This window comes from Triticum aestivum, chromosome 7D, assembly GCF_018294505.1.
Source record: "Triticum aestivum cultivar Chinese Spring chromosome 7D, IWGSC CS RefSeq v2.1, whole genome shotgun sequence".
Lineage (NCBI taxonomy): Eukaryota > Viridiplantae > Streptophyta > Magnoliopsida > Poales > Poaceae > Triticum > Triticum aestivum.
In genome coordinates, this window is record NC_057814.1 from 545205190 (window position 1) to 545223144 (window position 17955).

Genomic DNA, 17955 nt, shown 5'->3' on the forward strand with positions numbered 1-17955 from the left:
TTATGTTTTCGGTTAATACAATTCTAGCATGAATAATAAACATTTATCATGAAATAAGGAAATAAATAATAACTTTATTATTGCCTCTAGGGCATATTTCCTTCATGATCCGGCCATGCCGAAGAAAGAGTGTCAGATCCAAAGATCTTGTGAGGCCACGGCCTCAAGTATGATAGTGCAAGCCCTAACATGGCCCTTATCTGCCCTTGCCAAGCAGAAGGGCAGTTCTTACACTCCCAGTGCATGCATTCTATGCCGCCAAGCATCCCTGGGAAGCCCCTGTTGGCATTCATCGCCAACAAGCGGGCTATATCTTGAGCAGTCGGCTCTCTCAAGTACTCAGGGCCAAACACAGCAACACAGTCTTGCAGAACTTGTACATGGAGGCATGTAGACTCGCTCATACGGACGTACTCATCAATGAGATCACCAGGCACTCCGTATGCAAGCATCCGGATGGCTGCAGTGCATTTCTGATAAGATGAGAAGCCAATCTTTCCAAGGGCATCCTCATTGCACTCGAAATAATTATCGTATCTGACCACCCCCTCTCTAATACAGTTGAAAATATGCCTACTCATACGGAAACGCCGCCAAAATTTCTGATGTTTGAACAGCGGGTTGGTTGTGTCCAAGTAGTCCTTCCAAAGAAGGAAATGGCCACTCTCTCGGTTGCGATTCAACGGTAGAAGGTGCCCTGGGATCGAGCCACGAAACAACGACCGCTGCCTATTAAGGTGGTCATGGACCGACACGGCAGCCAAGATCTCCTCATCATCATCAGACGAGGAATCGTCGGAGTCACAAAGGAAAATGTGGAAAAGTACTCGTCGGCGGAGTCCATTTTGTACCTTGGCAAACTGTCAAACAACTTGCCGGCGTCGACGAAGAAGCCGGCCGGTGAAGAGACACGCGCCTCCCTTGGACCAGCTGGCTGGCCTGGCGGCGCCGGGACAGCGGGCGTTGTCGGACGAAGGAGCTGGCCGCGCTCGGGGAGGCGGCTTCCTGCTCGCGGCGGTGTCGGGGGGTGGGGTGGGAAGCTTCGGTGCCCCGGCAGTGAGGCGGTGGTGGCGGCGACGTGGGAGGTGGCGGTGTTGGGGGGGTGTCGGCACCGGCTGCTAGCAGAGGCACCGGAAAATGGGCGGTGAGGGCAACGGGGCGGGGCAGGCGAGGGTTTGCTCTCGATATGGGGTGGGAGGGGATTGCCAATGTACTGGCGGCTAGCGAGCCAGGAGGAGTAGGCGTGCACCGCGCGCATCCGCGCTGACGCAAATGAGGCTCAAAATTGGGTCGGGAATGGATCGGCAGCGGACACGCGTCCGTTTGGGTCGGCGCGTTGGACCGACTTTTCTGATCACCCCAATCAAAACGAATTCAAGCTGCTCTTGTTATTTTGATGTCTAGATATATTTGAGTGGGTCTAATCGTGTGGCTCTAATTCTTTCAGGTCATTGTGTGTATATTATAGATGGGGTGCGGCTAGGAAAGATAATGTTTGCTTTTTTTAATTATTACAATTGGAATTATCTGTCCTTTCTAGAATCTGGTATTATCTGTCCCGATAAATACATAATTCCAGGAGTAATAAACAGGTGTAAATTAAATAAAGTATAGATATAATTGGAATTGTAGAAGCAAATACCAGTTTACTATACATATATATACATTATAAATAGGTAAAGGTAAATGTTACATAGAGATAGAGATCTATTTAGTAGCGTAGTTGTTGACGATTATTATTACAAACTTTAGCCTCCGTTTGATTTCGGAGAAAATTTATTGGGCTTTCCAGAGCCAGAGGGAGTACAATGTATAAAAAACAACAGCTAGCTATCTGACATGCTGGCTAGCTGGAAATTTCAGCAGGAGTCATGTTTCCAGTTCCTCGGCTTTGCCGGCCTTCTGCCTAGCTTTCCGTCGCATGCCTCCTTTCCGCCTTTCCCTCCTTTGGAGCCTCCACTGCCCACCCTTCTTCCCAGGGCCACCAGCGCCCTTCTTCCCTTTCCCTCCTTTGGAGCCTCCACTGCCCACCCTTCTTCCCTGAGCCGACCCGCTAGACCTGTTGTCCTTCATCTGTGGATCCACCAATACCTTCCCGTTACAATCCATAATGACATGGAATCCCTTCGCAGGGCACATCATCTCTTATTATCAATCCTTCTTGGGGCTAACGATCATGTGAATTAGGGTCAATATTACCTCTGTATTGTCATAGGGATTGGTTTGCTTTGCACGTTTGCTCGGACGTTTGACTTCTCCACACTTTTTAGTCACAAAAGGCACATGAGCTTCATCGAGCGTCCCCTTGATCTGAGCACCATACCTGGTTGTTGCTACATATCAGTGGGGTTTACAGTAATTCTTGAAAATGATATGAAGTTATATCTGACCTGTTTATTGTATTATGTGTGGGTGTACGTGTCTGAAAATTTACCTCTGTTGTTCTTGATCATAATCCATTTCCTCACCAGAGTCCTCATAAGCTTGAGTTTCTTCGTTCTCACTGTTTCTGATGTCTTCTTCCGAATCTAGCAGTGGTGACTCAACAGCTCGAAGTTCTTTTCCACCCTATAAAAAGCACAAACACAAATCTCACTGAGCTCACAAGCACAAAAATATTTAAACAAGTACTACTAGAAGCTAAAAAAGGCATGTCCTACTGGGAAGATAACATAAAAATATCATGATAGAACAAGATTCCCTTCCCCAACTGTGTTACACTGCAACAAAACAGTGATCCGAGATACGGGTAAAAAGACCATATCTTCACCTCTAACGGAAAGCAGCACCCAACGCTTTGTTGAGACACCCCCAATACACGGATGTGTAAACCGTCTCTACAACACCCACCCACACTGGAATAAGTTATCCACTATTTTAAATATTTTTATTTGAGGAAGTTATCCAAATGCCCATTAAATAACCATCGACTTGTATGGAAGGAACTACGATCTGATCTCCTAATGAGAACCAAAAACAAATCCAGGACTTTGCAGCATCGGTGGTGGCTGGATCCATCTCACCAGCTCTGGTCAAGGCCCGGTGTTCCAGCCTCCATCAAATCACATCCATGGCACAGGACAACTTACAAGTGATCAGCTGCTGCTGTGGGCTCAAGCGTTGCACGACAGCGACGTGGAGTGATGAGCGCGTCCGGTTCAGCCGGTGCAGTTCCCACTGGAAGCGGAACTCGGGATAGGCCTATTTACAATTTGGGCTTTTCTAGTACTTTTGAGGTTAGTCCTCCCCATTGTGGGCCAAATTACTAAACAATAGGGGTCTTTCTGTGCAAGTCAGCTGAGCACAAAACACGCAAGTCCCATAAAAGTAGGAGTTTATATATGTGGCTAATTACTAGTTCCAGGCTCAAGTCCATCGATTCTTTCCTTTTTTGGTTTTGATCCACTGCCTCCATCCTGATGCAATTCATCTCCCAGATGCCGATGAACATGGCGCGAGGTAGCTGCTGCAGCCTAGCAGATTCACCTCTGCAACCACAACTAGCTGATTAACTGCTGAGGACATAATAGCCTCTCAGTTTTAGTTTCAGCAGTAAATTGTTTTCCCTTTCTACTTGTACTTGTTTATCCGGATCATAAAATCTATCAAGTTATCTGCCAAAGATATTTTTGACTTGTCATCCTCACGTCCTGGTAAGAAGTAGGACGCCGATAACTACCGAACATCAGGTATGTGCACATGGCAAAATGAACGTTTTTTGTGGCAATTTATATTTGTTATGGCAACTTTAGTGGGCAAGCATGGCAAATCTGTCTTAGTTTATTTTTTGCCAGGAAATTGCCATGCTTGTAAACAAAAATTGCCATCCTCACGTCAACTAAAATTGCCATAAAAAACGTTTGCTTTGCCATGTGCACGTACCTGACATCAGGTAATTATCATTCCGAAGAAGTATCAAGTAGAACATGATATTCTTCCTTCTATTTGTTTACTTAACGTGAGAAATTACTTGCTCCGTGGTTGCAGGAATACTAAGTAGTTCAATTTGATATTGGCAAAAGAATGCTTAATATTTGTACGAATTTGTTCTCAGGTTTTTAAACATTCACTCTTCTACTGTGGCAATCTCCATTGCTGTTTATTTAATCCTTCTTTGAAGTCAGAATAGACTCGTTTGTCCAATAAATGCTGATCCCGTGTAATTAACTAAACGCTTATTTAATCACAACCAATTGTTTGTTTGTTCTTTCAGATTTATGGAGTAAAAAATGTTTCAGCTTGAAGGAAGACAAACATAAGAAGCAGCTCAATGTGATTCGCTTGAAGGACAAGAACAATCTGCTTGCTAGTTAAATTACTAGATGGACTCTTTTACTTGACAGTGTAATAGGGACTGTGTAACCATGCTCATGCTCGAGTGTAATTGCAATAACATTTCACAAGGAATAAAAATGTGGGCTTTTGCTACACTTGCATATGACGATTATATTTATTTATTCAATGACAATTACAACACCTTTGATACCGGCGGTACGTGCCCTCTACTACCCAATGCATATACTTTTTAACTCAAATTGTGAATGTATTTTCAAATGCAAGCAGATTGATTGAATTTGAGTTTGCCATGTCTATCAACCGACTCTATGGTTGTGAAACCCATCTCAAATGTTGAGACGGAGGCTATGGCAACACCTTAGACGGGCGCAAAAACCATATCTAGCATCTGTAGCCACAGTTTTACCCGTTGCTACATTAGTATAAAACCGCCTCAATCGACTATTTTTGCTGTAATATTTGACTATAATCCTATATACCTAAATAGTCCATACCCACTACCTCTATTATCTTAACATGCACACATGCCACCTCATCAAAGGCCCACCACAACATGCATGGTAGGAGCTAGGACCCTACCAGGTCTAGGGCGTAGGTTGTAGGGGAAGGAGGGGGTTGGACGTGGCGAAGCTCGCGGTCGCCGGCAGCAAGGCGCCGTCGTGCGCAAGGGAGGAGGCGGCGGCGCAAGAGCAGGAGGCGGCTAGGGTTAGGGTCCGGCTCCTCTGGGAGCCGGGCAATAGATTTATTCTTATTGCTTAATTATCAAAGAGTGTTACAACTAGTATATATAACCATGATGGAAAATAAAATAGATAACTTGCGGGCTAAGCCCCTAACTAAACCTGCCCAGTGGGCCTCCTACGGGCATAAGTCTGCCCGGTCATAACATCTCTCCCCGCCTGCCCAAACAGCTCGTCCTCGAGCTGAAAGTCGGGGTAGTGCTGGCGGAACTCATCGCGCTGCTCCCAAGTAGCGTCCTCCTCTGGAAGTCCAGCCCACTGAATCAAACACATACCACACCCCGCGACGAAGTTGCGCCTTCAAGACCTTCTCCGGCTCCGGAAGGAGGCGCCCGTCGAAGGTCGGAGGAAGCGCTGGAGGGGCCGCAGGTGGCTCCCCACGGAAGGGCTTCAGCAGCCCCACATGGAAGACGTCGTGGATGCGGGCACCCGCCGGAAGCTGAAGACGGTAGGCCACCTGCGCTTTGCGCGTGGGTCCAGCGACTGCGTAGAGCGATGAAGGAGACGCAGCCAAACCCAATCACCGACCGTGAACTCCGCCTCACGATGGTGGTCGTCGTAGTCGTGCTTGGCCAGCTGTTGGGCCTGAAGGAGGCGTTGCCGGACCTCAGCCAGCATCTCGTCACGGCGCCGCATAAGACCACTGGCCACCTCTGTCCGAGCTGTCGCCAGATCAACCGGCAGTATGGGCGGGGGCGGCCGGCCGTAGACCACCTCAAATGGAGTGGCGCGCAGGGCGGAGTGATAGGAGGTGTTGTAGCAGTACTCCGCCCACGAGAGCCAATCCACCCAAGCGCGAGGACGATCACCTGTGACACAACGCAAATACATGGCAATCACCTTCTTGACAACCTCGGATTGGCCGTCCGTTTGAGGATAGAAGGCCGTGCTCAGGCGGAGCTTCACGCCCGCCAACCGGAAGAGATCGCGCCAGACATGGCCAGTGAACACCGGGTCCCGATCGCTGACGATCGAAGAGGGAAACCCGTGGAGGCGGACGATACTGTCGAAGAAGGCACGAGCCACAGATGCAGCAGTGTAGGGATGACCGAGCGCGATGAAGTGAGCATACTTGGAGAAGTGGTCGACCACCGTGAGAATGACCGATTTGCCGCCCACCTTGGGGAGGCCCTCGATGGAGTCCATGGAGATATCCGCCCAGACCTGAGACAGCACCTCCAAGGGCTGGAGCAGACCAGCCGGCCGGAGTGTCTCCGTCTTGTTACGCTGGCACGTCACACAAGACCAGACCCAGTCACGGACCAAGGCCCGATCACATGGGATGTAGAAGTCGGCGCGGAGACGATGGAGGGTTTTCTGCACACCCTCATGGCCTGCCGAGTGGGCCAGCAGCAGCACTTGGTGACGGAGATCGTCGTGCGCCGGCACGAAGACCCGGCGCCCGTGAAGGAGCAACCCGTCGGCAAGGCGCCACGGCTCCTCTAGCTCACCAGCAGCCAGTTGCTGCTGAAGGAGGAGGGCGTCTGGCGTGGCCGCTATCGCCCGGTGGATGTCGGTGAAGAGAGCGAAAGTAGGCCCCGAGCGGATGCAGAGCGCCGCCCCTTCGAAGTCGCCCCCGGTGGTGTCGTGGTCGACGTCGCGGCGAGACAAGGCGTCGGCCACGGTGTTAAGGCAACCCGGGCGGTACTCGACGGTGAAGTCGAAGCCGAAGAGCTTGCTGATCCACTGGTGCTGCGGCACGGTCGAGAGCCTCTGGTCCAACAAGAACTTGAGGATGTAGTGGTCCGTGCGAATCCGAAAAGATCGACCCCACAGATAGGGCCGCCAATGGCGCACCGCCTACACCAATCCAATGAGCTCTCGCTCATAAGCCGCGAGCTTAAGATGGCGCGCGGCGAAGGGCCTGCTGAAGAAGGCTAGGGGTCCATCGCCCCTGATGAAGGACGGCACCGAACCCTGCACCGGAAGCGTCGCAGTCCACGATGAATGGCCGGTCGAAGTCCGGCATCTGAAGGACGGGCCCTGTCGTGAGGGCCCCCTTGAGGGCCTTGAACGCCAGGGTCGCCTCCTCATCCCAGGCGAAGGCGTCGCAACGGAGCAGGCGCGTGAGTGGAGACACGATGAGGCCGAACTCCCGGATAAATTTTCGGTAGTAGCCCGCGAGGCCCAAAAACCCGCGAAGAGCCCGAGGTGAATGCGGGGTCAGACAGGCGGCGACGGTCTCCACCTTGTCGGCGTCCATGGCCACCCCCTCGGCCGAGAAGACGTGGCCGAGGTAGGCGACGGAAGGCGTCCTGAGCGAGCACTTCGAGCGCTTAAGGTGAAGATGATGCGCTCGAAGCTCGTTGAAGACGATGGCGACGTGCTGAAGGTGCTCCGCCCACGAGGCGCTGTAGATAAAGAATATCATCAAAGAAAACGAGCACAAACCGGCGCAAGTAGGGGCGGAGGACGTCGTTCATCAGAGCCTAAGAAGTCGCCGGTGCATTGGAGAGACCAAACGGCATGACCAAGAACTCGAAGTGGCCGTGATGAGTCCGAAACGCCGTCTTGGCGATATCATCCGAGTGCATGCGCACCTGGTGGTAACCCGACTGGAGATCGAGTTTGGTGAAGAAGCGCGCCCCATGTAGCTCATCCAGGAGCTCATCGACCACCGGAATAGGAAACTTGTCTTTAAGTGTCAGGGCATTGAGGGCGTGGTAGTCGATGCAGAAGCGCCACGTGTCGTCCGCAAGTCGGACGAGTACCGGCACGAAGAACGGCGATGTGGAGATCCGAATGATGCCCGCGGCGAGTATGAGTGCACACTGGCGCTCCAGCTCGTCCTTCTGCAGCTGCGGATAGTGGTATGGCCGGACCGCCACCGGCGCCGAGCCCGACAGGAGATGAATGCGGTGATCGTACACCCGGGTAGGCGGAAGGCCCGCGGTTGGTCGAAGAGGTCGCCGTGCTGTTGCAGGAGGTGCTCCAAGAGTGGGTGCTCGGCCTCGGTAGTGGTCGTCTCCGGTGAGGCGCCCCCAACGCCCTCCCACCGGACGCGGCGGCCGAGACGCCAGAAGGACATCGTCAAGGTGTCGAAATCCCAAAGAATGGGACCGAGGGTCCGCAAGAAGTCGACACCAAGGATGAAGTCGAAGCAGCCCAAGTCGATGCCTGCGCACGTGATGGTGAAGTGCTCGTCGCCGATGGGGATGGGCACGTTCCGCGCGAGCCCATGACACCGGAGACGATCGCCGTTGGCCACCGTGACCCGAAGATGCTCCCCGCCCGTCGGCTGAAGCGCTAAGCAGCGCATGGTAGCCTCGGGCAGGAAGTTGTGTGGAGCCCGTATCCAAAAGGGCCACCAGGCGCTCGTCGTGTATCATCACTGGCAAGAGCATGGTCCGCTCATCACGGATGCCGGCAAGCGCATGGAGCGAGACCACGAGTGCCGTCGCCAGGGCGGCCGCGGGTGCGGCCTCGGCAGCCGCGGCGTCAAGCCCCTCGGTCGGGGCGTCCTCCTCAGTGTAGTCGGCCGTCTCCAAGTAGAAGAGGCGCGGGCAGACATGGCCCGGCGCATAGGGCTCATCGCAGTTAAAGCAAAGCCCCAGGCGCCGACGGTCCAGCTGCTCCGCCTGAGAGAGACGACGGAAAGGTCGCGTCGCAGTCGGGGTGGTAGTCACCGGAGCGGCCGGGGGTGGCCGGACCGGTGCCGGGGACTGTCGGCCTCCTCGAGCTGGGGGTGCCTGCTACTCGGCCTGGGCGCGACACTCGAAGGCACGGGCGTAATACATGGCCGTCTGGAGATCCTGGGGTCCCCGGAGCTCCACGTCCACGCGTATGTGATCCGGGAGTCCACCGACAAAGACGTCGGCCCGCTGCTGCGCCGTCACGCCCGACACGTGGCAAGCCAAGGCCTGGAAACGGTCGGCGAAGTCCTGCACCGTGGAGGTGAAGGGAAGGCGGCCTAGCTTTGCCAAGCGGCTCCCGCGGATCGGTGGCCCAAAACGAAGGAGGCAGAGCTCGCAGAAGCGCTCCCAAGGGGGCATACTGCCCTCGTCCTGCTCGAGGGCGTAGTACTAGGTCTGTGCCGCGCCGCGAAGGTGGTAAGAGGCGAGCCAGGTACACTCCGAGGCAAGGGTGCGCTGCCCGCGAAAGAACTGCTCGCACTGGTTGAGCCAATTGAGGGGGTCCTCCGTGCCGTCATAAGTGGCGAAGTCCGGTTTGGCAAACCGCGGCGGTGTGTGGCGAAGCGCCGTGGCCAACTGCCTCGGAGGTGCGAAGTAGCGAGGACTGGGGCGCCCGGTCAGCATGGCCGCGGCCCGTGTAGTTCCCCGCCAAGCCGGAGGGATCGCCGTACTGCAGAGTGGGCGCCGGCGGGTCTCCCGCCGACGTGTAGACGGGTGGCGGCGATGATCCGGTCAGCCAGGCCGGTATTGGGGACGGCAACGGCGGGAAGCGCACTTGCTGGATCGGTACGCCTCCCTGCATGGTAGACCTGGGCCCCGTGCTGGGCGATGGCGGGGCCAGCTGTGGCTGCGTCGGCACGGACCCGGGTGGCATGGGGGGCGCGGCGAGGGCCGGGGCCGGCCACTATGGCCATTGGGGCGCGACAGCGGCGGCGGCGGGGCCGGCAGCTGCGGCTGCCCGGACCCGGGTGGCGTGGGGGGCGGCGAGGGTCGGGGTCAACCATTGCGGCCACTGGGGCGCGACAGCGGGCGGCGGCTGATGCGGCCAGTGGTGATGTAGAGGCCCGATCGGCGGCGCCGCAGTTGCCGAGTACCAGGGCAGGGCTGCTGGCCCAGTCGCGGCGGCCGGCGGCAAGGGCGGCGGCTGTCCGTAGGGCCCGGCCAGGTTGAGGTGTATGCCCTGGACGGCGGTGACGAGATCATTAAGGACCCCGGTGATTTCCGCCGGGAGTAGACGGCGGCAGGCGGCGCGATGAGGGGCGGCGACTGGCCGGTGGAGGACCCCGCGGTGGAGCCAAGCGGCGCGGTGGGAAGTGCCAGCGGCGCGGTGGAGAGGTCGACAGCGGCGGTGGGAAGCGCCAGCGGCACGATGGAGAGGGCGGCGGTGGTGGACAGCGGCGAGGTGGGCAGCGGCGGGGTGGGTGGTGGAGCAAACATGATCGGACCCAAGCTACCTGATACAAAATTGGTAGGAGCTAGTACCCTACCAGGTCTAGGCGTAGGTTGTAGGGGAAGGAGGGGGTTGGACGTGGCGAAGCTCGTGGTCGCCGGCGGCAAGGCGCCGTCGTGCGCGAGGGAGGAGGCGGCGGTGCAAGAGCAGGAGGCGGCTAGGGTTAGGGTCCGGCTCCTCTGGGAGCCGGGCAATAAATTTATTCTTATTGCTTAATTATCAAAGAGTCTTGCAACTAGTATATATAACCATGATGGAAAATAAAATAGATAACTTGCGGGCTGAGCCCCTAATTAAACCTGCCCAGTGGGCCTCCTACGGGCATAAGTCTGCCCGGTCATAACAATGCATGAGAAAGTTTTCCATTATTAGTTGATCCCATGCACACATCCCACACCAGCACACATGCCACCTCATCAAAGGTCCACTCAACATGCATGGGAAAAAGTTTTCCATTATATTATGCCACTTATATTAAAAATATTTTTGATTACACAATAATCAAATACAATATATAATTTGTTTTAAAATTTAGTTCATATATTAGTAATTCAACTATGCATGTTTCATACAATCAAATCACTAAAATATATTGCAATCGATTCCTGCAGCAACGTGCGGGGTATTCTCTAGTTATAATAAAGGCTTAACGCCGAAGAGAAAACTTCAGGAGCAGGAATGTTGCAGATGCAAAGATACAGATAGGACTATGTAAACAGCAAGATACCTCAATAGCACAAGTAGGGAACAAGTCAGGATCACCATAACCATCTTCTGCAGCATCAATTTGCATTCCCGATGCCTCGTGTGCTTTACCCTGGAATGAAGAGACATATAGCAGACAATTAAATTAATCCCACATCGCAGCAAATATTACAATTACATTTCATAACGGCAATACCCTTGCATGAGGCCTTGATTGACACTTCACTCTCATTCCCTTTCTATCAACAACATTCTTCAAATCTTCCACTTCATGTAAAACTTGGTCACCTTCTCAGCCCTTGTTATCCGTCGCAGTCCCATCAGTCCTTGGTGTCACCTGTGAACATGACGACAGTGCTTTCCTTACGCGCATGCGCCATCTAACATTGTAAATCAATTTCGTATGAGGTTGACAGGACCAATTTCTGTGCACGCGTAACTAATAGACATGTTTGGATAATCATAATCTAGAAGCAAATTACAAGATAGAAAAGGAACTGAAGAAAGGTACTTACTCCAACAGATGATTGTAGCCATTTTCACGTAGCACAAACAAATATTCACAGAGTTGTTTTATCTGCTAGACAGCAAAGGTACAAGCAACCAGGGTCATAACTAAGACAGAAGAGAAGCTAGGCAGGCAATACTCCACTACCTCATCTGTAGTAAGCTCATGATTCTTGATAGGCAGAGATGCTGGATCGTCAAATGAAATTGTCAAAAAGGAACCAAGAAACTCTAGTGGTGTCTGGGCCTCAGACCATATAAAATCTGATGCTAGACCAGTTTTCCAGAATTCTGTGCTTTCCTGCCTACATAAATAGTATATGATATAAATTTAGAACAGTGTACCTCCAACCAAACTGGACTACAATTCAAAGTTTGAAAGTACAGATCCTGAAGAAAAGAACAGCAATGCCAGCTATTTTTAATGCCTATTTACTGCTCTAAAATAATCATGCTTAACTGCTTTTCTGACTTTACAAATAAGCTCATCCTCCCTCTCCCTCTCACTCCCTCTATGTCAATGGCGCACAACATTCTACTGATGCCACAAAGGTATGGCGGAGACCATATGACAAAGTACATTGTGAGGCAAGCCAACACCTTCGCGTGGAGGCGCCATACCTTTGCAGCAGCCAGCAACAATATTGTGACAAACGATATCACATAACATAAGCCACTAAGATATGCAAAAAAAATAGACAAAATCCAGTAATGATGTGGGAAAAAATACCTACCGCTTGCTCTTCTCTGCATCCACACTCAACAAGTGCAGTTGCTTCAAATCAAGAAGTTCTGGTTGAATATTTGCAGGGGCTTTATATCTCAGACAGATAACATAAATTTCAGCAGGCGTGGACCAACTTGCTACAGGTCTACTCAGATGAACACGCTCAAATAGCTGTAAATGGGTACATTTGATGCATTAATAGCAACTTGTATAAAATAACTAGCAAAACAAACACTTTAAAAACCTGTGATCAAAACACACCTGTTTCAGGCAGAACATTATAGCCTTGTAATCTTTACACCTGAAGAACTATTGAAGAGAATAAAAACTGATTTGAGATGTGCACTCACACAGGGGAACAACATCAAGAGTCATAATTTGCATCATAACGGATTGAAGAACTGATGGAGATTAAAAAAATGAGTGTTGCAAGAAGGCATCAACATAAAAACTACCTACCTCCGTAACTCCTTTTTTTCAGTTCAAATTGAACGGCAAAAATGTCTTAAATTTAGTTACGGAGGTAGAACCAAGAAGCTACCAGAAAAAATATGATCCACTATGTTTATCACACTAGGTAAAGTACTGATCCACCATGAAAGCTTAGTTACACTAGCTAATATATTCGACAAACTTTTATTACATATAAACACTGCAACACATGTAAAAAGCATATTTATCACATGTTTGTGTAAGAAGCCTCGCATCATGAATTCACCCCGCAAAACAAATACATCATTCATACCTTGGTGATGAAGGTGCCATTGGGGGCGAGGAACATGGTAGCTAGGCGCACGGCGTCCATGACAAGCGCCGACTGCGTGGTTGTGGCCTCCTGCGCAGCCGATGCACTGGTGCCACCGCACACGGAAGGATTTCCTCTCTTTTTCTTTCGTCCAACACCGTCGTGGAGGACGACTTCAAATGACGAGACGCCCCTCGAGTCCATGAGCCGCCGCACGGCGGCGCCGCACCTGGCACTGGCAGTTATGTCTTCCTTGAGAGAGAGAGCGCCGCGGATGGGGCGGATGGGCGCGAGGTCGACGCCGACGACGAAGGCGCCGGGGGCGGCGCGGCTGACGGCCACCTGGACCCACCCCCCAGGCGCGGCGCAGAGATCAAGCACCGCGCGAGCCGTCGGGAGCAAACGGAAGAGCGTGTCGAGCTGGAGCAGCTTGAAGGCCGCGCGACTCCGGTACCCTTGCTCCTTCGCAAGGAGGTCGAACTTGTCCTGCGGCCGCTGTTTCCCGTTGTTCCCCGCATCCATGGGCATGGCTGACGCCGCCGCCGCCGGCGAGAATTCTCAATGGAAGGAGAGCTGCGAACTAGGGTTTCAAGGGTAGCTTCACTCGGGCCGGGCTTGCTTTCTGTTTTTTTTTTCCTTTCGATGCAGGCCGCTTCGCTCATTTTGTCCTGAGCTTTGGAGTCGGTTAAACCGCAATGGCCTCATGGGCCTGAGTTCTTTAAATTTAGAGGGGATTAGAGGGGAGTATACTTTCCCCCTAAGATCCATCCTGAGATGGTTTCAGAGTTACTGGAGCCTACTATGGCATCGTGGAACGAAGAGTTGATCAGATTGGTGTTTCTGCCTATTGATGCGGAGGCAATACTGAAGATACCGATATGCACGAGAAATATAGATGATTTTTGGGCATGGCATCTAGATAGGAAGGGCCGCTTTACGGTAAGCTCGGCCTATAAGTTCATGGTTAAAACGAAGATCACAAGGGAGAATTGGCTAGATGAAAGAGGTGGTTCTTCAACTTATGCGATGAAGGAGCAGGATTGGACAAGCCTGTGGAACCTAACTGTCCCGTCGAAGATCCGTATTTTCCTTTGGCGTTTGGCCAGGCATTCGCTGCCGACGACGGACGTGCTGAATAAGAGGAACATGTCCACCGGGGACGTCTGTCCTTTGTGCGGTGTTCCTGACTCATGGCGACATGCGCTTATTTCGTGCACTCATGCAAGATGGGCATGGGCATTGGCCGATCCACTATTGGTCTCAACGATGTCTGAAAACGAGGAACCACAAGCAAAAAATGGGTTGTTCCAGTTGCATGAGAGTCTCGAACAGAGCTTGTTTACTAAGATGGTGGTGACCCTATGGTCATTATGGTATGCATGAAGACAAGCAATTCACGAAGGAATTTTCCAATCGCAGGGCAAACCTCATCTTTTGTTGATCACTATATAACCGAGCTGGATCAGGTTCCAAAACCTGTGGTGAGACAGAACAATGGACCAGGGGTCCGACAGAATACCGCCCAGCGCTGGTTGGCTTTGGTGGAGGGCGATGGGAAGATTAATGTAGATGGCGCTGTGGCACGCAATTTTTGCGGGGGAGCGGTAGCGGCTATGTGTCGTGACCATACGGGGATGTATCTTGGATCCTCAGTTATGCTTTACCATGGGATCACTGACCCAACCATGTTGGAAACATATGCATGCAGGGAAGCACTGGCACTGGCGGATGATCTACTCGTGTAGAGATTGAAGGTAGCGTCTGACTACCTAGGAGTGGTCAATGATATAAACAAGGGGACGGGAGGTCCTCATGCGGCCATCATACATGAAATAATGAACCATGGCGGTAGTTTTGCTTTCTGCACTTTTGCTCATTAGCCTAGGAACCATAATTTTGAGGCTCACAACCTCGCCAAGTTTGCATGTAATTTGAGTTTGGGCAGACATGTGTGGTTGGGTAATTCCCATCACCCATCGTGTGTACCTATGAACACTCTTGAGCAATAAAAGTGGCGAGTTTCTCAAAAAAAAAAGATAAATCCTGATAGACCTTGAAAAAACATACAACCTGATGTACTTTTTTTACATGGTAATATGTGTCTCATTCGTATCATACATATCAAAGTACAAGTCACGTAAAGACCGACATGACAAAACTGAAAAGATGGCAGAATATCTCTGAGCTTGACACCAACGCCCGTCACCTACCTCCGGCACCACCATAGCAGCCACCGAAAAAAAAATGACGAATCACCTCCTCACGAGCTCGACGCGGCTCCATCACTGATATGCAGCTTTGCGGACCTCCAAGGTGGCTCACCAAAGGTGAAGCCCTTTTCGTCGAACGAATCAGACCGGGGCAACACCCCGGACACGCCGTCGAACTCCAGATCTGGCACCCCACCACGACTAAGACGCTTGATACGTCTCCAATGTATCTATAATTTATGAAGTATTCATGCTAATATATTATCATTTTTGGATGTTTTACAATCATTTTATAGCAACTTTATATCATTTTTTTGGACTAACCTATTGACATAGTGCCCAGTAACCGTTGTTGTTTTTTGCTTGTTTTTTACATCGCAGGAAATCAATATCAAACGAAGTCCAAATGCAACGAAACTTTTTGGAGATTTTTTTGGACCAGCAGACATCCAGTGGGCCAAAGAAGTACCAGAGGGGTGCCCCGAGGGGGGCACAACCCACATGGGTGCGCCTGGAGGCCCAAGCGCGCCCTGGTGGGTTGTGCCGACCTCGGTGGCCTCCTGCACCCCCTCTTTACCCTATAAATTCACAAATATTCCAAAAACCCTCGGGGTAGCCCTAGATCAGAAGTTCCGTCGTCGCAAGGCTCTGTATCCACGAAAACCAATCTAGACCCCGATCCGGCACCCTGCCGGAGGGGGAATCATCACCGGTGGCCATCTTCATCACCCCGGCGGCCACCATGATGAGGAGGGAGTAGTCCACCCTCGGGCTAAGGGTTTGTACTAGTAGCTATGTGTTTAATCTCTCTCTTGTGTTCTTGAGATGTCATGATCTTGATGTATCACGGGCTTTTTTAATATAGTCGGGTCATATGGTGTTTTCCCCTCTCTATCTTGTTGTGATGAATTGAGTTTTTCCCTTTGAGATTTCGTTGTTATTGGATTGAATACTTTTATGGATTTGAGAGCACTTGATATATGTCTTGCAATTGAATACTCGTGGTGACAATGGGGTATCGTATTGATTCACTTGATATATGTTTTGGCACTCAACTTGCGGATTCCCGAGGTGACATTGGGGTAATCTATGCATAGGGGTTGATGCACGTTCTTGTCTTTGTTTCTCCGGTAGAAATCTTGGGGCACTCTTTGAAGTTATTTGTGTTGGATTGAGTATTATGAAGATGAATTTGCTTTAGTGTTACTTTAGTACGAACTCTAGGATAGATCGAACGGAAAGAATAGCTTTGTGTTATTTTAGTACGAACTCTTGAATAGATTGAACGGAAAGAATAACTTTGAGGTGGTTTCGTACCCTACAAACAATTTATTCTTATGTTCTCCGCTAGATAGGAACTTTGGAGTGATTCTTCATCGCACTTTGAGGGGTGGTTATATGATCCAATTATATTAGCACTGTTGAGAGATTGCACTAGCGAAAGTACGGACCCTAGGTCTCATTTTCAAGCATTGCAATACCGTTTTTGTGCCCGTTTACTATTTGCTACCTTGTTGTTTTTATTTATTCAGATTATAAAAATATATTTGTACCATCAATATTACACTTTTATCACCATCTCTTCGCCGAACTAGTGCACCTATACAATTTGCCATTGTATTGGGTGTGTTGGGGACACAGGAGATTTCTTGTATTTGGTTGCAGGGTTGTTTGAGAGAGACCATCTTCATCCTACGCCTCCCACGGATTGATAAACCTTAGGTCATCCACTTGAGGGAAAATTGCTACTGTCGTATAGAACTCTGCGCTTGGAGGCCCAACACGAGTCTACAAGAATAAAGTTGCGTAGTAAAAATCAAGCTATTTTCTGGCGCCGTTGTCGGGGAGTTTAGGTAAGCGGCACTCACGTTCCGTCAACGAAGCTCTTTTCTGGCGCCGTTGCCGGGGAGGTGAGTGCATGAAGGTATATCTTTAGATCTTGCAATCGAATCTTTTAGTTTCTTGTTTATCACTAGTTTGGTTTATAAAAAGAAAACTACAAAAAAATGGAATTGAGGTTGCATCATATTATTGATCATCTTTATAATATCTTTCTTGAAAATGATGGGAAAGAAAATTGTGCTCAGTTGATAGAAGAAGAATTCAATAGAATGTTTGGTATGAATGATGAGCATAATTGCAATGTTTGTTAGTATGAATTCTTTGAATATCCATGATGCTAATGATATGCAAAGCCATAAGCTTGGGGATGCTATGTTTGATGAAGATGATATTTTTACTCCCCCAAGTTTTGATGAGAAAATTTATTATGATGAAAGCATGTCTCCTATCTATGATGATTATGGTGATAACATGTATGCTATAAAGAATTATGATAACCATGAAACTTGTCATCATGATTTTAATTTTGAATTTCATGATAGTTATTTTGTTGAGTTTACTCCCACTACTATTCATGAGAATAAATTTGCTTATGTGGAGAGTAATAAAATTTCTATGCTTGTGGATCATGAAAAGAATGCTTTATGTGATAGCTATATTATTGAATTCATTCATGATGCTACTGAAAATTACTATGAGGGAGGAACTTATGCTTGTAGGAATTGCAATAATATCAAGTTTCCTCTCTATGTGTTGAAAGTATTGAAGTTATGCTTGTCTTGCCTTCCTATGCTAGTTGATTGTTGTTCCTATAAGTTGTTTGCTCACAAAATCTTTATGCATAGGAAGTGGGTTAGACTTAAATGTGCTAGTTATATGCTTCATGATGCTCTCTTTGTGTTTCGTTCTTATATTTTATGTGAGCATCATTGAAATCATCATGCATAGCTAGGGGTGTTAAACGATAGCGCTTGTTGGGAGGCAACCCAACCTTTATCTTTTTGCTTTTTGGTTTTCTTGATGTTTTGCAATAAATATATAAAGATGCCTCTGATTAGATGTGTTTTATGTTTCAATTAGTGTTTGTGCCAAGCAAGACCT

General features: G+C 49.9%; 1 pseudogene; it reads right to left on the minus strand.

The window, feature by feature from the left end:
• Window positions 1-1593: 1593 nt before the first annotated feature.
• On the minus strand, window positions 1594-13469 carry LOC123165246 (adoMet-dependent rRNA methyltransferase spb1-like; annotated as a pseudogene).
• Between the last annotated feature and the right edge of the window lie 4486 nt (window positions 13470-17955).